A 22,899-nucleotide genomic window follows, 5' to 3' on the forward strand; every position below is an offset into this window, starting at 1 on the left:
AAATTGATTCGGATCACAATCTACTGGTGGCGGAAATGCAAACCTGGTTAAAATCGATCAAGAAAAATGGAAGGAGAAATCGAAAATGGAACTTAGAGCGACTAAGAAACATCGACGATGATGTGAAAGAAGAGATTGAAGAAAATTTCTGTGCAATGGGAGATACGGTTGACAATATAGAGAATGCTTGAGGAAAAGTAAAACAGATTCTACTTGACACACTCCACAATAACATTGGTAGGATGGAAAGAGTACTGAGGAAACCAGTACTGAGTACTGAAACAATGCTTAAGAAGATGGAGGAACGCAGTAGGGCAAAAAATACGGACATCAATGAATACAGAAGGCTGAATAATGAACTGAGAAGAGAAACGGACAAAGTCAAAGAAATGTACATGGAGCAGATATGTGAAGAAATAATGGAACTTCAACGGCGTGGCAGATATGTACCAAAAAGCATAAGAATTAGGAGGGAGAGCTAACAAAAGTATACGAACGTTCGGCATCGAAGATCCACAAGGTAATGTAACTACTGATCATCAAAGAATCCTTACAATTTGGGAGGAATACATAAAAGATCTGTATGATCAGAAGAACCACCCCAAAGATATTGCGATTGAAGCAGAGGAAGAAGTGGATGATGAAGAAAAAGGACCCAGTATATTGAAAAGTGAAGTAGTACAAACAATCAAAGACATGCGAAGGAGAAAGGCCACTGGAGACGACGACATACCAGTAGATTTGCTCAAGGAATTAGGAGACAATGCAATGAAAGTGCTGACCTCACTTATTAGCAAGATCTACCTGAGTGGAGAATGGCAAAAGGATTTTCTTGATGTTACAATCATTGCATTGCCCAAGAAAAATCAAGCAAAGAAGTGCAGCGATCACAGAACCATTAGCCTGATTCCCCACACTGAAAAGATCATTGCCAGCATACTGAACAGACAGATGGTAAGATAAATGAGAGGTTAGAAGAAGATCAATTTGGATTCCAGAAAGCAACAGGCACCAGAGATGCTATTGGATTGATGAGAATTATATCAAAGAGTTCTTGATGTAAAGGAAGAGTTGTGTTTGTGCTTCATCGACTGGCGAAAAGCTTTCGACCGAGTCAATTGGACGAAACTTCTGAAAATACTTAAAGAAATCGGAGTCAACAGGAGAGATCGACGACTCATTCAAAATCTGTGCATAGGACAACGAGTGAAGATGCGCTTGAATGAAGGAGAAACCAGTAGTTTGGAGATTGGAAGAAGAGTCAGACAAGGATGTATTTTGTCGCCCCAATTATAAAACATTTACAGTGAATGTTTAATGAAGGAAGCATTAATAGGAACTGGAGACTTCAAGAATGGAGGACAGATCATTAACAAGATCAGGTATGCAGATGATACGCTTATAACAGCTAAAACCGAAGGAGGATTACAGGAGATGATTGACAAAATAGTTGACACTGGAAAACTGTACGGAATGGAAATTAACATCGAAAAGTTGAAAGTCATGAGAATATCCTGTGGAAACACGCCCTTATGAATCAGAGTAGAACAAAGAGAACTTGAAGAGGTCGATAATTTCAATTATCTGGGAAGTATTTCGACGAGAGACGCCTACTGCACCAAAGAGATCATAGCTAAAGAAGCATTGAACAAGAAAAGATCACTCTTAACTAGCAGGCTCAATATTGGACTTAAGAAGAAGTTAGTCTATATATGGAGTCCCAAGTGCTATATATGGAGCATTGGACTGTATGGTTCAGAGACTTGGACACCAAGGAAGTAGGGGAAAATATTTGGAGAGCTTCGAATGTGGTGTTGGAGGAAGATGGAGAAGATAAAATGAACAGAGAGAGGAACAAACGAAGATATTTTAAAACGGATAGGAGAGAAGAGGACACTTCTAGCCACCATTCTTCGTAGAAAGGCCAATTGGATTGGACACATCTTGAAAAGAAATTGTCTTCTTCACACCGCCATAGAAGGAAATATGGAAGGAAAGCGAGAAATAGGAAGAAGAAGAACACAGCTGATCCATGATTTGAAAGATACAAGAAAATATTGGGAGTTAAAAGATGAAGCTGAAGTTCGACAAAAGTGGAAGAAACATTTCCAGACCCAAACCTAAGATTGAAAAAAAAAATCCTCATTAATCCCAGGACCTGCCGAAAGGCAGAATACCTAATAATAATAATAATAATAATAATAATAATAATAATAATAATAATAATAATAATAATAATAATAATAATAACAATAATAATAATAATAATAATAATAATAATAATAATAATAATAATAATAATAATAATAATCTGCACTTTAATGAAGTGAAGTGCGTCGATTTTTATGTCCAGCATCGAATGCATTTACCAAATCCTCCTACAGCAATATTCATTACAAGTTTTCTTTCTACTGAAAGCAAACAAAGATCGTTTAGGCGACCGTTTGCCATTCGGTTTCTTGGATATGTTTTAACCCGTCTAACACACGAGAAAGAACGTTCACATAGTGAACTAGATGCAGGAATGGTGACAGCAATTATGGCTAATTTCTGAATTTCATGAAAAGCAATTTTGAAAGGAACCATCACTTCAGCAAACTGAGAAACGGAGGTAATTTTGCATTGCTTTTCCTGCTCATAACGTTTCAAAACTTTCGGGAGAAGTTTCAGTTCCACATCTACATTATCAACATCACATCCATAATGACATGCAAGTGGTTCAATTTTCTCAAATGAGAGGAAGTATTCATTTTTAGGGTGAAGACTGCTTATCCCACTTAAAATCATTGTTCATTGCAGAGTTAAATAGGGTTCTAGAACGTATTACATTACAATAGGTAGTAATACCTATGGATTTTGAAGTCAGGATGCCACCTTCATTATTCTACTTCTGTTGGGGTGGGCAGGACCATTCATCGGGTGGGCGATCGCCCACCCCCGCCCATCCTTAATGCCGTCTCTGACACTATGCTACTACTACAAGAGAAAAAGAAAGAATTAGCATTCGAAAACGATGTTTTATTTCTTATTGAAGTAATATGTGGTTCGGATTATTCCTTACGAGCAATGTTATTCTGAAAATTTACAAAAAAAATAGTCTCGCTACTGAACGGAACGTAAAACTCAAAATCAATCAATCGATCATTCTTTCCTCCCAAATACTCATTCCATCAATTATTCCATTATCATTTATCTTAAAAGTGAACTTTTTAAAAGTGATCTAAGATAGCTTAACATGCATATTCGTGGAACGTTAAACTAAAAAATTTATTTTCATTTATGTAATAAAAGAAAATACTAAACTCCATGTTGCAATAGCTTATGAGTTCCCTCATGATTCTGTAGGTAACGTAAGGCCCTTTGCTGTGGAAAACTCGGGATTAAAAGAGGTATAAAATTCAAAAGAAAAAACATTTTCGATTGCCCCAACACCAACCATAATACACAATTTATTTTACAAAATATACAAAACTATTTTACAAATATTATAAAATTTTCTCTCTGAGTTTCTGCCTTAATATTTTTATCTTCTCTAATATCTCATATTTTTCACATGCTTTTACTAATTCAATGTCCTCCCCATCATTTAGAAACACCCACTTCTTCAATATTTCCCCCTCCCCTGCCATTTGCACTGCCGCTTATACCACTTCTTTTTCTTCTACTGGTACTGGTACCACTTCTTTTTCTTCTACTGGCACTGGTACCGAGATTGGTGCTTTTACCAGTTTTACCACTGGTAAATACTCTTTCCATTTATTTTTTCTCTAATATGGTTTCCTCCTCCTCTCTTATCCTTTTCCTTCCCTATGCAACATTTAATAGATCATATATTTTTCGAAACAACTTAATGTGGTTAAACGATGAGGAGGCGGAGGATGATGATGGTGATGTTTGTGGCTGCGGCTCCATCTTTCTAAAATAAAAAATAAGTGTTATTAGTAGATCGTATATTTCTACAAGACAGTACAAATTATAATTACTTTTTAAATCTGTACAATAGACACCTAATACCAATAAATTTCTAACATTAATCTTTCATAAACTCTAGTTTTTTAAAATATCTTTTTACCGTGGAAGACCGTTGTTTAATTTTTTGATAAGACCTGCATAAACTTTCACTTCTGTGGGAAAAAACTAGGTGTGATTCCGTGTGGAACTTCATGTGGTTGGGATTCTCGATAAATTAGCACGAACAATATACAATATATATATAGGCCTACTGTATATATATATATATATATATATATATATATATATATATATATATATATATATATATAATATAGATAACCTTACTGTTGTGATACCTAATCCTAATTCCCAGCAATAATTCAATTGCATGGGATTATGTCCCCACGAACAATGTTTTATAAGAATCTACAAGATATACTCTCGCTGTTGAATGCGACATTAAACTCAAATCAACATGACTTAGTTCAAACAAAGAAAAAGTTTCGCTAATATAAACCTTATGTTCCCAATGCAATCATGTTTCATATATTCTAGCTGTTGAACATTACGTTAAACTGAAAATCAGCTCAGTACAATCTTAGCTAAAATTTACATTCCTGGTAGGACCATGTTTCATATACCCTCGCTGTTAAACATTATGTTAAACTGAAAATCAGCTTAACTTACTCCCAAGAAAGAAAAAAGTTTCGCGGTTGTAAAAACTCGTATATACAGATGGTGATCAGAAAAATGGAAACACCTGTAGTTGGCAACACGTCAGATGTATGGGTTGGCAGTGGTGTCGTGGCGCCCGCAGCGCCGGACCGTTGGTGGTGGTGTATTAGGTCGGTCTCCATACTACGTCAGGCGCAGTGGAACAGCAGTGTCCAGTGGCTGCGGCAGACGGAGGTAGTGTAAAATGAGAGACCTCTCAGATTTTCAAAGAGGGCAAATTGTTGGTGCGCGGTTATGTGGAGTGAGTGTGACAGCAGTGGCTACTGTGTTAGGTGTGTCGCGTGGGACAGTGTCGAAGGTGATGACGGCCTACACAACACACGGGAAAACCACATCGGGGAAGCGGAACAGTGGGTGATAGAAAATCATGAGTGACAGGTCACGCCGGGTATTAAAGCGCATTGTCACGCAGAACCGTCGTGCCACTGCGGAGCAAGTGACGGAGGAACTCAATCAGCACCTCCCCCACCCTATTTCGACAATCACAGTTCGCCACGAATTACATGACATGAACTTATGGGTTCGTGTTGCACGGGCCAAACCGCTCATCAAGGACCATAACGCTTTCGCACGCCGCAAATCGTGCCGCGACCATGCAACTTGGACCGTTGAGGACTGGAAACGTGTGATATGGTCGGATGAGTCATCCTTTACCCTATTCCAACCACGGGCTATGTGTGGAGAATGCCCAAAGAAGCTTATGATCTGCAGTGTCTCCGCCCAACTGTGAAACATGGCGGCGGCTCGGTGATGCTGACGGCCGCCATATCATGGTTTTCATTGGGTCATACTTAGCGGACGAATCATTGCTAACGATTATGTCGCAATTTTAGGAGACCACTTGCATCCTATGGTCCGGATGTTGTTCCCGGACAATGACGACATCTTCCAGAATGATAATGCACCCATTCACACAGCTGGCGTTGTTGCAGCGTGGTTTGAGGAACATCGGGATGAAGTTCAACACCTCCCCTGGCGCGCCCAATCCCCAGATCTCAACATAATTGAACATCTATGGTCCGTCTTGGAAACACGACTCCGGCAACGATTTCCACCTCCATCCTCTCTCACAGAACTGGCCGATGCCCTGCACGAGAAATGGTGTAAAATTCCACCTGCTACCATTCACGACCTCTATGCCTCCATCCCACGTCGCATCAAGGCTGTTCTGAAGGCGAAAGGTGGCCCGACACCATATTAGTCTGGTAAGTTGCAAATTCGTTCAGGTGTTTCCATTTTTCTGATCACCATCTGTATGTTAATCCTAGTGGAAACTCATATAATTCGGGTTGTACCCAGCAAACAAGGTATTGATATTATAAAAAAAAAAACCAAAGGTCTAGCGAAAACTTGTATGTTTGTGACACGGTTTGATACAAAATTACCTAATAACAAGTGGTGTAGTGATAAAGCATTCACTTCATATGATTGGAGTTCTTACTTCGATCCCAACAATTATTTTAACATTTTTCATAACATGTCTCGGATTTGTATAAATTAATGTACTCAAACATCGTATATGTGATTTTCAAGGAGTTTTTCCACTGAATTCTTTTTCATAGTTTTTCAAAAGCTTTCATAATAGCAAAACTACAAAACCGACACAGTATCCTTCAGCCTAACCGGAGGAATTAAAACTTAAAGATTTTTATTTTGGTTAACATCTCGTAATATAGTTACCAACAAGACTAGAAAAATATATTTCGTACTTTTTTCTTCGTATACTCATCACATTAATTCGTTTGTTTTCCTACGAAATTATCAGTGTCAATGCTTTAACAACAATAATAATAATAATAATAATAATAATAATAATAATAATAATAATAATAATAATAATAATAATAATAATAATAATAATAATAATAATAATAAACTGTAATATATATATCCTGACCAGCGAACGAGTGCGGGCGGCCGGTTTTGGAACTAAAATACAAACAACAGTGTTTCTAACCTGATTACTTGTAATTAATCTATCACAGTTGCTTTTGCCCTGTTCATAATAAACCACTTCACGCATATGTTCAAGTTAAGACAAACACAATTTCAAAAGTTATGTAAGTTATTTTCAGAACTTTTTAAGGGGCTTCAAAAAAAAGTACATACACCCTCCATATTAATTTGGCAATAACTTGCGAATAAACTAACCTCAGTGTTGTACAAAGGAACACTGAGAACTTCGTAGCATTAGAGTGTAAGGAATTCCTACTTCATCTGTTAACAAAACCTCGAAGTTCATCTTTGTGAATCAAAGTTATCTTTGGCAACTGCGCTTTCATTGTTAAAAGCAAGTTTTATTGTGTAGTTTTGAGATAAGGCGTTTTCGAAATTGCTACCAATTTGGACCATGTGATCGATTGATTGACAGTACCTTCAGTAAGAAATTTACATTGAGATCATTTTCGGATGTGCTGCAAAAGACTGGTGACAGAGAAACTGATAATCTAATCGCCTCCGAAGGAGATTTGGATCCGTCCCTACTTAAGATGGTAGATAAAGATAACTTTCTCTGATATCTAAACTGTCAATTATTTAGCATGGTTTGGTAATTTAAAAATCCAGTATTTCTGCCATATTTTTAAAAATTTATTTAAAAGAATTAAACCCAATGTTACATTGGGGGCGGTAGGGAAGCGATTAAAATTTAAAGTGGGGAGCCTGACAATTGATTTCTTATAGCTCCAGTGAAATTCAGAAAAAACGAATTTTATATTAAAAAAGAAATACAAAATACATTTTCATGGTCACTCTTACATTCATTATGTTATTATAAAGTTAATGGTACTTTTGAAATTGATTAGAGTGAATAGATATGCATTTAAGTAACAAAACCACTTGCGTAAGCTTTTCAAAATATCAAGTTAGAAGAACGAAGTTTGTCTTCCACTGCCATCTCATTGCTCAAAGACACCGGCGATGAAACAATTGGCCGGAAATCATGCGGCCGCTTCTTACATCAAATCATGAAGATGATGAGTGCCAATGTTAGGTACGTAAGTTCATTTTTTTTTTTTTTTTTTTTTTTTTTTTAAGGATCTCCTCTTGGAACTATACGTAGCACATTTTAGTACTTACACTTGAAATAAAAACACAGCTGTTTAAAGACGATTGATTGCCTTTGTCTGAATTTCATATGTGCACACAGGATTTGTTAAACAAGACCGTACATCTGATATGTTTGAATTATATGCAACTTATGCTCACGGGCTAAACTCAGTCTTCTGAAGTCAATCGACAAATGATTATGTATTACGGACACAAAGACAACACTAGGCTCCCAAGTTTCAAAATTATATTGTGTATGAAAACAGATAGTAGAATTAATTCTTTGTCACAAGAGACCTAGGGTCTGAAAGAAATTCAGAAGAAGTTCAAAGGGAATTTCTATACTCATAAATAAAAGTTGTGAATTTATTGTGTATTGAACCAATGATATTTATGCTTACATTACCCATACGCTGATGTTTTATCGATACTTTTATTTCACATTTACCAAAAGGCTGGATTACGATAATAATCCTAAAAGAAAAATGCATTGTAATCAGGTTTTACAAGGCAATCCCGAAAGACAAGCTATCCAATCCCGTAGCCCTTTAAAAAATTAAGGAAAATTTCTTCTTCACTTCCTTTTCCCCCAAAGGGTTCACATTCATCGAAAAAATGAAATAAAATTTCTTTAGTTTAACGTCCCATGATTATGCTCTTTATGCTAGAGGAGACAGATGATTAATGAAAGTGAAATATTGTAAAATTAATTGTTGGTCTCTCACAGAACCACGTACAACAAAGACACATGCGCTAACCAATAGACCAACGAAGAGAACTTCACAGTTCTCGAGTGGAAACGTATCGGAATTCTTTCTTGGCTAAAACTTAAGAAAATAATTTAGTTGTCAATCGATAGACCTACATTAAAACAAATACAAGCATCGCGAGCCTTAACTCGATTTAAGCTACCAACCCATAATTAATCTTTTAGTCATTAACGTCTTATCACTGAGTTTTACAGGTTTCTACTGTTTTATAACGAAATCAAATAAAACGTAATCATTATATATATATATAATCTGCTTAATACACGGTAGAAATTCACTTGTGTGCTATCTTGTTCTTAAATTGTTAATTTCCATGCATACGCCATTATCCACAATACATCTGCATTACTGCAGGAATAACAATTACTGCATTCAATAACAATTATACAATTTATGGAGTTCTTTATTAAGCGAAACAGATTAGGCTACTTATAACATGTAAACTGCAACTTTTGAAAATCGTTGGATACACTGCAGAGTGACGCTCTCCGTTCCCCTGTCCCACCGCGCTTACCTAGAAACTGATCTAAACACAACACTAGCGCCCTCCACGAAAAACCGCACTAATATCCTGGTCAGGTAATACCAATACTGCTGTTAGTAACGACATCTGGTGTCAAATTTTGGAATTAATAACTGAAGTGCTGTTCCTGTCGGATGTTCGTGCGTACTTTCTCTGTTGAGGTATGTAAACTCGTTTTGTGACATGTAAATCTATTATTATAAATAAATAACCATTTTCAATTACTGTACCTAATAAACATTTTAAAACAAATACATGTATTTAATAATGAATGGGTCTTGTGGGGTGCCCCCTAGTACATATATTGAGCTTATTTCGGCAAGCAAATCATGAAATAATTAGTATTTTCTATCCGAGTTTAGTAGGAAACGAGACGGTAAAAGACAGTATTCGAATAATTATAAGCTTTTAGTATTTTCGGAACTTTCTGTCAGTTCACACAGTGTTCGAACAATTATGGTCTCTTAGTATTTTCGGAACATTTTACCAGATCACACAGTGTTCGAATAATTATGAGGGAAATAATTTAAATAAAAAACGAAAGAACAATAGTGTTCGGCAAAACTGTCTATTCAGCACGTCTTCTATGGTAAAAGTTATAAATTTAATTTTACCGGTTCACACTTATTAAGTGTTCGGTTAAAAGCGCATATTTAGCGTGTCTTTGGCATTAAAACCTAAGTTCGAATCCGGGCGGAGATGGGGTGCGTTAAAACTCCTGCAATAACGCGTATCATTTGCGCCTCTACCGTAAAAAACTCAACAAGTTAATGTACGCGTCTTTACCTTAAAGAACCGACTTCAAAAACCAAATTCAAACCCGGTATAGTGCTGCAAGCACCGCGTAATACCCCGGTTTAAAAAAAACTCGCGTACAATAACTCATATAGTACACACCTCTGGTGTGAAACAGTGGCGTAGGGAAGGGGGGGCAGAGGGGCCGGCCCCCCCCAAAGAGGTCCGGCAATGTATTTTGGTACTTTGATGTTTGTAATTTTTTATATATTTTTATGTTTATATATTTTTGTGTTTGTAATTTTTCTATATGTGCCTGTAACAGCACTTGCCCCCCCCCCAAACACACATCCTGGCTACGCTACTGGTGTGAAATAACCCGGGTTCAAACCTTAATCGGCAAAAATTATGCGGTTCAGTTCCCTCTCCGGACAGGGAGGGCTTATGCAGTTCGAATTGTTAATAGTGCGGAGGTTAAGTGGGCAATTTTATAAGAATTGTGCACTTCTGGAAAAAAAATGTGAAACTTTCAGGAATACTTGTTTACACCCGACAGAAGAAATACAGAGGTAGGGCCAAAATTTTTGGCGTCATATTGGAAAATGGCCGCTATCTTGAAAAATAGGGCTATTTTTTAGAATATCCATTTTAAGTAGCTACTGCTTCAACACTATTCATCCGATTTTCATGGTTGATACGTCATTCTCTTCAGAATAAAACAGGATTTAAAATGCAACATGGTGCATGTTCGTATGACGTACAAGGAAAGGGAAATTTGGAGAAAATCGGGATTTTTTCTTTAAAAATATTGTTTTTGGAAGTTTGAGCCCCCCTACAACCGCCCCAGGTGAGAGTACGCGACCCTAATGTACCCTGAAATAATACAAAGGGGTTATGGTATATCTTTGCCAAATAACATTGGAATATCCTACATAATGACCTGAGAAGAAATTATTTCCTAATCCTGTTTGAAAGTAGGAAATTTACACTAAGAGGGAAAATTGCGATCTAAAATTTCTGAATAAATTAATATTCCAACGTATTTCATGGCTAATACTTAATTTTCTTTAAAATGATATAATTTATCAATTGCAGTACTGTCCATGCTCCTGAGAGGAATGAAAAAAGGGAAATTTGGGGGAAATCTGGAAATATATAAGAAAACCATTTTTTTTAATGTTTCTTGCTCCTAGAATGATCCCGGATGAAAGCACGTTTCCTTAATGTATCCTGAAAAATATATTGGAGTATTGGTAATGTTTCTGCCAATTGCCATACCGATATCATACATAGTAACATTATGAAAATAATTTCCTACTCTTGTTTGCTAGAACAAAATGTCACTTTTTAGTAGTACTGTACTTCATAAGAGTTAATTCTGACGTTAAGTAGAGAAAAACACTTAACTTTTTGTGGATTACTGCCTGTTTCCAGACGTTGCGCAGCTATTTGCTATGATTAGACATTCAATGTCAGTAGTAGCAGATGCTGTAAATTATCCCAATGAAGGACGAACACCCGGTATTACTTGTGATGTTCCCCTGTATGCAATTGCAAAACGTATTCAGTGGACATATCCTGAAGAGTTTCGGCAGGGGTGCCCACAAGGGGGGGCTATGACGCAAACTGCGTCATTGAAATATTTGGGGGGGTTAAAAATTTATATAAATATGTTTGAGAGGGTGTAAAAATTAATCGAAGATATTTTTTTTTCATGGAAGAACACCTATGGATAGACAATTGCGGGGGGTACGTCATGGACATAAGGGGGGGTGGGCACCACTGGTTTCGGGGCCCTATATCTGGAGAAGGTTATCATGAGTGTACTCGGAGTTCTCTTAGATGGCAGTGGATGAGTTGAATGCATCATTGAGGCTGGGTTAACATCTTCGGGTAGAGCTCAGTCTTAAATCAAAGTGCATCATATTTCAAGGGCATGATATGCACATCAGGTGACATTATGTGCGCTGTTTATCTTGTCAAAACAAGCTTATACTCAATATATTAATGGTCATGAAGAAAAACCTGGTACTTGTGAGCCTCTTCCGTTTAAGGAATGGTGTAAAGACAATTGTGAAAGAATTCCAAGTTTCGCATTTTCGAGTACAGTGATGAAACTAGTGAATTCGCTTCTGAAATTTGACATGAATCTGAAGCTCCAACTTTGAGCTCTATGTGAACTCTCTGGCAAGATGGGCTCCTTGGCTCTTTTCTTTTAACCACAAAACTATGCCTGGCTTCCAATGCATTGGCGTGACATGGAAAATCTGCCAGAGATACACCCGAGAATAAACTAGGAATTTTTAGCTAGGAAAGTTTACTGCCAACATTAGTGGGGAATTATTTTCTGCAATGACATTGGACCAGGCGCATGAACAGTGCAATGCTTACATTAAGGGGGATGGAGGTGCAGTGGGATTAACAGAAATCCCAGACTTTTTGGGGCGATGGATGGTAGCTGGTCCTGAAGTAACAAGATTGATACAAAAATTTAAAGAAGGGTTTAAAAACCCTAACACAGCCTCAAAGGAACACCATATGCTCATCAAAAACACAGTCTTTATTTTTCAAACATGTAAATAATTTGAAACACACTATTGAAGATTTAGGCAATCCATCTGAAGACAACAGCCAAGACTTGCGAAATGTGCATAATAAAGTAATTGCTTCTCAAAGTGGAATTGCGAATTTAAGAGAACTAAGAGAGCTTGGAACACATCAATTTAAAGAATCTGTCAACAACAGACTTGAACAACAGGTAGTATGTATCAATTGAGAAACAGATTTAACGTAATCAAGTGAAGTTGTTCAAAACAAAAACTCCAACCAAGAGATAAATTCCAGTTATTCATCAGAAGAGCAAGAAGTGATGCCTGCCTCTTTTCAAAATTATATATCGGGTCTCAGCAACGAGGTTCTGATCTTGAATTTTTTTAGCCATGAAAACCAGAAAATTTCCTTATCATCTTTGTCAAACTGTGTTCGTCTTCGAAAATCTAAGAAACCTGATCTTCTTCAATGTTTCAGAAATGTCTGTGACTATCCCAGCGACAAATCTTCAGCATCATGTGCCACACTGGATGGCCCAGCCTTAATCCACATGATACCTCCTGGAGATGCCAAGACTTTTTATGTGTACGCAGAGGTTTGCCAGCATAGTTCACGAATGGAACAGCATAAACAGAGCTGACATTGTTTGGGATGACTACAGAATTTTGCTTTATGCTAAGGAGGCGTATCAAGCTCGGCACAAATCTATCATCATGTGGGCAGTGGACTCTGATGTTGTAGTGGAGCGCGGTGGCTCAGTGGTAGAGCGGTCACCTCCGGTTCTTGAGGTCTCTGGTTCGATCCCAGCTCGCGCCGTATGGACTTGCAGTGGACAAACACCGTGCTCGTGGGTTTTCTGAGGGTTCTCCCGTTTCCTCCCACTTTCTTCATTCCACCATTTCATTCATTTCTCATCATCACCATCTCCTTTAGCCTAACCGGCATATCCATGGGACGTAAAACTTAAAGATTTCATTTCATTTTCTGATGTTGTAGTGCTTTCTTTCTCAAAATTTAATCAACTACAAGCAGACTTCTTATGGATTGCATTTGGCACTGAAAAGAATTCAGAGTACATTCCAATTCATCTACTATTTACCAAGCTTGGAGTCAAAAAAGCTACTTCCCTTCTATGTTTCCATGCATTGTCGGGTTGCAACACAACTCCCTCGTTTACTGATTATGGAAAAAACGCTTGGGAAACATAAAGAAATCTCCCGAAGATCACACAGACATTCCGGATTTTGTCCCAACAACCTAAAAAAATCGAGATGTTTATGGACGAAGTTGACAAATTTATTGTTTTGATGTATGATAAGTCATCATGTCACAGCAATGAGTGTAACTTTACGAAGGACGTTCCATGGAAGGAACACCACCAACAAATCAGCTTTAACATGTCTTGAAGAGTGTTTATCAAGCTGGTTATTGTTGGAGACAGTGTTTGGTTTTAAAAAAAAAAACTACCTTATCTGATCCAGTCCTTTGGGGTTGGCACAGAAATGAAACTGGGAGCTTTGAGCCAACGTGGACAACTCTTCCCAAAGCAGCTCGGGCATGTAGGGAATTATTAAGTAGTTCTTGCAAAAAGTGCAAAACTTCTCGTTGCATGTACAAAATGCAGTGCACAATGCTCACGATTACAGTATTCAATGCTTTGCAAGTGTACTGACTGTGAAAATGAAAGTGAACAATTCGAGCTTCCTACTTTTGTTGACAGTAGTGATGATGATTTTGACGACGTTGAGACTGACATTTAATGTGGTTTGTTACAAGATATCAGTTTTACCTAAAAGTACAGGGTTATTCAAAAACAAAGAACATATTTCAAATATTTATTTCTTCCAAACTACAAAAGATAGAAACATGATTCGAGTCTTACTTGATTAAGAAAAGTTTACAATTTATTGTTAGTAATTATGGTGTGCATTCAAAATGAGCACCGTGTGTTACACGACAAATGTCAAAACGGTGGCTCATTTCTTGCCACACACGAATCAGCTAGTCTCTAGTTATCGAATTCACAGCTTCAACAATTCGATGTCGTAGACTTTCAAGAGTGTCAGGCATAGGAGGGATAAAAACACGGTCTTTTACGTAACCTCATAGATAAAAATCACACGGAGTGAGATCTGGAGACATGAGAGGCCACCGGCGAAAAAGTTGATCTTCTGCTCCTCCTCTTCCAATCCAACGTCCTGGAATGGTGTCATTCAAGAATTTTCGATGCCACTCACAAATTTGCTTATGATGCGGCGGTTGTTTATTAAATTGACGGCGACATGCTCGCTGAACTGCGACAATGGACTCAAGTTTTGACAATTGTAGCACACAAAAAGACTTCTCCTGTGGTGACGCCGCCATTTCACTTCAGACAAACAACAACAAACAACAGCGCCAATGCGGCCGTGATTGGAACTTCTATCCGGGCTGTTTAAATTGTAAACTTTTCTTAATCAAGTAACGTTCGATTCATGTTTCTATCTTTTGTAGTTTGGAAGAAATAAATGTTTGAAATCTGTTCTTTCTTTTTGAATAACCCTGTATTTTTAATCTCCAATATTTCTTCTCGTTTTCTTTCTAACATGCCAGATACAAGCAAAGGTGTTTGTTGTATTAAAAAAAAAAGAATGATGAAGTACAATAATGTAAAATTAAATGAAATACAAACAAATGAAATGTTATAAATAATTTCCCTTTATATCTCTAGGTTTCAAAAGAGTACAATGTACAATTGTATAATTAAGAGGAATGGGAAATTACTTTTCACAACGTTACTATGTATGATATCGGAATGGTATTTGGCAGAAACATTACCAATACTCCAATATATTTTTAGGATACATTAAGGAAACGTGCTTTCATCCGGGATCATTTCAGGAGCAAGAAAACTTTTTAAAAAGTTTTCTGATATATTTCCAGATTCCCGCAAATTTCCCTTTCTCCATACCTCTCAGGAGCATGGACAGTATTGCAATTGATAAATTGTATCATTTTAAAGAAAATTAAGTATTAGCCATGAAATTCGTTGGAATATTAATTTATCCAGAAATTTTCCCTCTTAATGTAAATTTCCTACTTTCAAAGAAGATTAGGAAATAATTTTTTCTTAGGTCATTATGTAGGATATTCCAATGTTATTTGGCAAAGAGATACCATAACCCCTTTGTATTATTTCAGGGTACATTAGGGTCGCGTACTCTCACCTGGGGCGGTTGTAGGGGGGCTCAAACTTCCAAAGACGATATTTTTACAGAAAAAAATCCCGATTTCCTCAAATTTACCTTTTCTTGTACGTCATACGGACATGCGCTGTGTTGCATTTAAAAGCCTGTTTTATTCTGAAGAGAATGACGTATCAACCATGAAATTCGGATGTAGCTACTTAAAATGGATATTCTGAAAAATAGCCCTATTTTTCAAGATGGTGGCCATTTTCCAATATGGCGGCTAAAAACTTTGAGCCCTACCTCTATATTTCTTCTGTCGGGTGTAAACAAGTATTCCTGAAAGTTTCACCATTTTTTTCCCCCAAAAGTGCACCACTTTTATGTTAATGTCCCTACTATAATAAAATCACTACAAACAAAGTTTTGTAAGGACATGCAAAAAATATGTAAGCTTACCTTTACTGCTTTTTTTCTACCACTAGTTTCTTTTTGATTACTTAGGTAACTATTAATCAATTGAACATCAGCTGATAAAAGAGTGTCGGTTCACGTCTAATATATCCGTGGTATTGAACAATAATTCAACTCTTAGTTCCTGAATTCTACCCATTACTTTTTCATAAAAGGTAAACTTCCTCTTAACGCCTTTTCATAGAACTTAGCTCAACAACTCAGCAATTTACGGTTGTACCATACAATGAGTGTGTCCGTGGGTTTCCCCAGGGTTCTCCCGTTCCCTTCCACCCACCCAACACAAGTACATACTGGTCATGTGTAAAGAATGTTCCTTGAGGTACATTGGAATGTACATGATAGGTACGTGAATAGAGCAATCATGTGAAATACACATGTAAGGAATAAGGTTACTTCCGCCCAAAAGTACGTGCATGACACATACCGAGGAATGTATCTATTATGTGTATATCACGTACCGTGTATGTACCTGACACATTTACTTGGCATGTGCCAGGAATGTACTAGGCATGTTAGTAATGTTCCTTAGGGCAGTGCTATTCAACCGGGGGTGCGAGTACTTAAATCCTAAAACCTTAACGCTTCATTTTTACGTTCGAATGTAGAAGCATGTACTTCTAAAAAAAAAAAAGCCACGAAACTAAGTCTGAAAATACATTCCCTCCTCCGGCATCTGTGTAGCAATTTATCTATCTATTAAAATGCTACAGTAGCATTTAAGAGCGACCGAGTTCTAACCTATAACCTTAGCATTCATACCTTTGATTTGCGGTTATTTGTGATTTCACGTTTATAACAAAGACAAATATTTTTAAAAGAGTGTAGTTTAAATAAATTACTTAAGGAAATATTTTTCACAAAGTTTATCCTTTTAAATTATTGTTCAAAGGCCTTTGCCTTTAGTAAGCCTTCTCCGAAATAAATGCAAATGAATTGTGCTGCCATCTTTGGAGCTCTTTTAAAATATGCATATATGTTTTTCGACAATGAGATCTCAGAAACTACAGGCTCTAGACAGATGACGTTTTCACTGATCGATTGCAAATTTCATGTAGATTGTCCAGTTCTAATTGAATATTTAAAAAAAGATGGACACTATTTTTTTATTACATTTTTACGGGTACATTGGAAGTGTTGAAATTAAAAAAAAATAATACATCACATCCTAATCATTATACATTCCAACACCACACTGTTGTATATAGGGGTTGTATATGTCTCCGGCATTTGTTTCATAGCCAAATAATAATGGAAAAGGAAGGATAACCATTTCTCCAGTCTAAGATGAACTTTTTTTTGGGAGTGTTTTTTCCCAATGAACACCATATATAACTGACATTATATTAATTTTGTATGTAATGTATTTGCTTATTACATACTGCATGCAAGAAGAAAGAAAACACTGGTTATACATGAATTAGAAACTCCAACCGGAAGTAGGCTCAAATCTTGCAAACGGTGCGAGATATTCAGAAAAATAATCGAAAAATCTCCCCTTTATGATACCCCTTGGCTATTTTTTAATCAATACGTCTTTAACTTGTGTCTGTAAAGAGACATGTACAGATGTTGTAAGGAATGATAAGGCGATTTATGCTCATATGCGAATAATGCCCTGTGTAGAGAGCGCAGGTTCAGCTAGTTTCTTGCAAAAATTCTTCAATCGAAGATTTATAATCGCCACTGATTTTCAATTTTGTCGATATTATCTTCAAATTCCACAGAAGGTGAAAGAAGAAGCTAAATCAGTAAAAGATGTTTCAGCGGTTTCAGGCTTATTGCCACTAAAAAGCGACATTTCCTGAAGGATGTCTATATTACCAGGCTGAATTTCTTTAAGGAGTTAGTTTATACTTAAACTTATGTCTTCCCGAAAATTTTATTTAACGTCTAGTTTTAACGTACAGGTTTTGAACTAATTTTCTGCTGTGTAATGTCACAATATAACCATCAATGCTAATTTTATGAGGACAATTCTGACAGTGGGATTTAGAATGTTACAACCTAGAGAACGCATCAAACGTCAGAAAATTGCAAAATGACACACAGAATATATTAAAATGTGGCTAAACTCAGAAAGTGGCTATAGAAGTGAAAAGCATATGGCTAAAAATGCCACTATTGGCTCTTTGGAAATTATGTGACTAACGACGTTCTCAAAATGGCCAGATCTAGTCACAAAGTGGCTAAATTGGCAACCCTAGTCGCAATACGAAGCAACTTACGCACAACCATGCCATGGTACATGGGGTATGTGCCATTCACATTCCTCACATTCCAGTGAAGCATGTAAAAGTACCTTTCAAGTGTCAGAAATTCCTCGAAAGGCACATACCTAGCGACACATGCTATGCATATGAAATGTACATTTCTCAAGTACCAGGTACGTAAACGATACATATGGAACTTAAATGGCACGTTCCTAGAATGTACCTGGTTGGGTGGGCACTTTTCATTTTATTATTTTTCAAAGATAGTACTTTATTACAGCATAAATTTATGCTGGGTTGGTTTTCAACAAGCTAGGCTTGTACTAAATAATAACATTATTCGCATGGTTTTTCCCGGGGGTTCTCCCGTTTCCTTTGACATTCCCATCCCACTATTTTTCAAACATTGTAAAATAGCTCTTAACACCTTTTTCACAGAGCTTAGCTCAACAACTTAGCTTTATACCATACAACGGGTTCTTACCTGTAGGTTTTCCCGGGGTTCCCTCGTTTTCTTCCACTTTCTTCAGTCCAATATTTCATTTATTTCTCAAAGATTATATAACTTAATACCAACTAATCTTATTAGGAGTCGTTAAATATAATACACAATGTGTTTGTTCCTGAACTTCTTCCGTTTCCTCCCGCTTTTCATTTTATTATTTTTCAAAGATATTTATTTATTTATTATTTAAAATGGCGGAGTTAAGGCATAACCATTTATTCCACTTAACCATTTACATTTTCTTTTATAATCGGATCGCATATTATATTATATATATATATATATATATATATATATATATATATATATATATATATATATATATATATATATATATATAGCTTTTACAACGAGAATAAAAAGGATATACACACTTGGGCAACGTTAAAGAGTCTCAGACGGCTGATACCGAATTGATTCCGAAATGGACGAGTTGATTCCCATTAGCTGACAGTGGATTTATCCCTAGCGTACGAGTTGATTCCCATCTGTTGAGTGCGTATTTACTCTTAAGGCGGATTTTCATGCCCGCGTTAGAACGGAAGCATCACATGTAGCGTATTCACCGTAAATTATTTTCGTTTTCATACATCCGTGCGTGTATTGCGCCAAATTACTACTCCCTAGCTAATGCGCATGCGTAAAATAGAAAGTTTGCGACTTCCGCCATGTTAGTCAGTGAATACAATAGTGTACGCGCGCTACTTCCGTCAGAATTGAACAAATTTCTACTCTGACGCGAGTGTAGCGCGCCATCTCCGATGCGTGATTTCATTGGCTGTTTAGCACAATCGCTCGCAACTCACGGAGGTAAAGGACACATGAAAATCCGCCTTTAGCGTACGAGTTGATTCCCATACCGTGCGATTCAGATTTCGCATACCGTATCAACTTTTGAATAACTTACTTGACAGATGCAGTTTATAAAACTACAGAAAAAGAAGAAAATTACTTTTGACTCACCATTTCCGCTACTTGGGAAACGCTGGAGTAAATATGTCAACTTCATTTGCATCACTAAGTACACCACTAAAATGTTTTCAATCACTGAACTCAGTCATTGACTAAACACAGTCAGGAAACACAATTACTAGCAAAGATGCCGCGGACCACTAATTAAGAAACACTAGTTCATATGCATTACACATTTCTATCATTTTTTATTGTTACTCTATGTACGAGTAACAATATTTCTTCTCTGTGTATTTTTTATTGTTAATTTACGTGCTAAGTTGCAACTGTCAAGCGTAAGTAATGGAATTATGTACATGGGAGAAACACGTAGCAGATTTTCCGAAGATATTCCTAACGGGTAATGGTAGACGCTGTTAATTTAATCATTTGTTCTTCTATATAGTTCTGCTTGTCCCACATTTTTTTGGGAGTGTTCTTCTTCTCGCTTCTCATTTTAACATAAGTTTCAGTCTGAACACCCTTGAATGCTTCTATCAGGTGGAAAATGTTTGGATGGGGAGAGTAAAATTGAGTGTTCAGTTTAGAGTGAAATGTTTGGCGTCAGTTAGTAGTACGTTCAGAACTACTATTCTGAGACGGGTCCACATTATGAGTGGGAAGTCGCTGTTTGCGAGAATATAGGTCTCAAGTAAATAATCAAAAAAAATCATCCAGTTTTTCGTGTGTAGATTTGCGGGACATTAGATCTTCTATGAAGCAGTCTTCAATTTGATCTGGTGGGAGAAGAGGCAATCCAAACAATGTTTTGAGAAGTACTTCTAGTTCAGAGGCTTTTGATTTAAAATCATTTGACAGTCTCCAAATATTGATTTTTTCTCCAAGATGACTGACCGAGATGGAATCTGCAGCCCTTTATAGTCGTTAGGGGCCAAACGTAAGCAATTGCTTGGTGGATTGCGGTCTCAAAGTCAACAGTTTTCTCTAGGGCATCGGGCAGTTCTTTTAAGTTATTAGGCAACTTCAGAAGCTTGCGTGAGCGAGCAGCATTAATATTTTTCCTAATTCGAACTAAATCACGTGTTGTGAGTGTGTCGATATCACTATTAGCGAACTCGATGCGTATAAGTTTCTACGAGTTCTCACAGAAATTTTCTTCCGCTTTCCTTTTGACTGAATTACTAATTCTTTGTCGGTTTAATGTACCAGAGTTATCTTTTTCATGATTATGATCTAATTGCGAGCGAACAACACAATTTAAAGTTTAGGATTACAAAACACTTACATGTTCTTCTCGTACATGTAAATCTTTCAACCCCACCGATGAGACACTTATGGAAACAAAATTTGTAACCATCTATCACCAAAAGTTGCTTGCCCTTTTCACTTGACATCACTTCAAACTTCATCGCTGGCACACAATGAACTGGTTTCTCGCAAGTGAGTAGCGACACCTGCAGGAACTGTGTGAAAGCAGCCCGGGAATCAACACGGACAGTGAGGGTTCATAGTGTTGGGAATCAACTCGGATGTTATCGTTAGACAAACTTGTCGAATGCGGGAATCAATTCGTACACTACCAAAACCCCAAGGGACGCAAAACGGCAGCAGCGTCACAGACATACAGAACAATACAAAGAAAATAAAACATGAAAAGTGAAAATGAAACAAACACTAAAATAACCAAGCGACAATGTTGAAGACATGTTAAACTATACAAGGAGAGAGAAGCAAAGAAATCAATCTTGATTATATATAACATATAAAATACATTCCTTTGATTGACTATGTATAGATAAAATGATGCACATACTTAAGTGATTGTGCATAATATATACGTACACTTTATGAAGGAGTTAGTTTACGTAACGAAAGCCAGATATAATGATATTGGGATTCGAACCTTGGATCTCTCTTGAAGTCTTCCTTAACATCATTCATTCGTCAAAGACTGATAGATCCAATAAGGAACTGGTAAGTAAACAAATATTCTCACTCCTACGGTCCTAGGATTCGAGCGTTAAACATCAGAGGCATAAGCCGTTTACCCACCATCGCTGTTGCGTCAGCTCCAAGATATGCTGCTCGCTGCCTGTAAGAGAATACAAAGTGGGACAGCAATGCATGATCTACGCCAGATGGATAGTGAGAGACGAAAATAATGTTTGAACTTCTCTGTTGATGGGTACCTTACCTTCTGATAAACACTTTATGCCGCATACACTTTAACTTATACACATTGAAGCGCTAAAAGAAAATATGACTTATTAAACACCTTTGGTTAACACTATCGTCATTTATAGAAATGATAACAAGAATTTCACATTAGCACTATATTGTCACTTTCACTGTACGAATTACATATGATTCAACAATAATAATATGTACAAATTATGGATAATATTTTACTTAAACAAAAGAATGGTGGCCCAATCACTGTGGTATACCGACCGAACGATACCGAGATAATACACGAAGTTTCGACCGAACGAGGATGATGAATTGGTTAGGGGCTATGCAGTCCACTGCAGAAACTTCACTTTGATCGCTGTAGAAAGTTCACAAAACATGTTTGTTTTCATTAGGCGGCGTGAAAACTACCATTTGAACATTAGACCATCAGGATTTACGTAGTATGAATTTATTACATTCTTCCTGTTGGTTGCACTTCTACTCGATGCAGCTTAATATTTGAAAGTATAACTTATAGTATGTTGCACTATCTTGACATTATAAAATATTCCAACTTTACACATTGAAAAAATTATACTCTCTCTTTTGAGAGTATATACACTTGCGGCTTCATATGTCGAGAAAAAGAGAATGAGAGTCCTCTCTTGCAATCTTTATTCTGCGACGCATAGTTGCCAGTCAGCGGCGCTAGAATACACTGACAAACTAAAATATAGTTCGTAGAGAACATTGAGTTTTTGCGTTATTATGTTGTTAATAATATATAATGAATAGTTCATAGGTTAATAGAAATCACATTAAAAACACTGATTATTCCAATAAGTTATGGAACTGACGATTTTTGGTAATTCCTACATTGTCACGTAAAAATCTATCATCATCATGAGAGTTCACTGCGTGGGCGTTTCTTTCGAGGGTAGCTAAATACCTCAACCATATATGGACTGACGAGAGGAAGCAAGACTGTCTGGAAAAGTGAGGTACCTTTTGGGTGAGAAATTCCTAAGCATTGTTCTTCTTCAACTGTTGATTAGTCGCATTTCATTTCCAAGAATTGATGTTGGAATAATACGAGGGTTGGTTTAAAAATCCAAGCCAATCCATCTTGTCACATATGGGG

General features: G+C 36.9%; 1 long non-coding RNA gene across 1 annotated transcript in view; it reads right to left on the bottom strand.

The window, feature by feature from the left end:
- Nucleotides 1-3,413: 3,413 nt before the first annotated feature.
- Nucleotides 3,414-22,899, bottom strand: part of LOC145671904 (uncharacterized) — a 45,633-nt gene continuing 26,147 nt past the window's right edge. Inside the window, exon 2 of the long non-coding RNA XR_014128570.1 lies at nt 3,414-3,916. This is a non-coding gene — a long non-coding RNA (uncharacterized LOC145671904). The remainder of the gene's footprint in view (nt 3,917-22,899) is intronic.

The sequence above is a fragment of the Thermobia domestica genome, chromosome 15 (genome assembly GCF_964235325.1).
Source record: "Thermobia domestica chromosome 15, izTheDome1.hap1.1, whole genome shotgun sequence".
NCBI lineage: Eukaryota > Metazoa > Arthropoda > Insecta > Zygentoma > Lepismatidae > Thermobia > Thermobia domestica.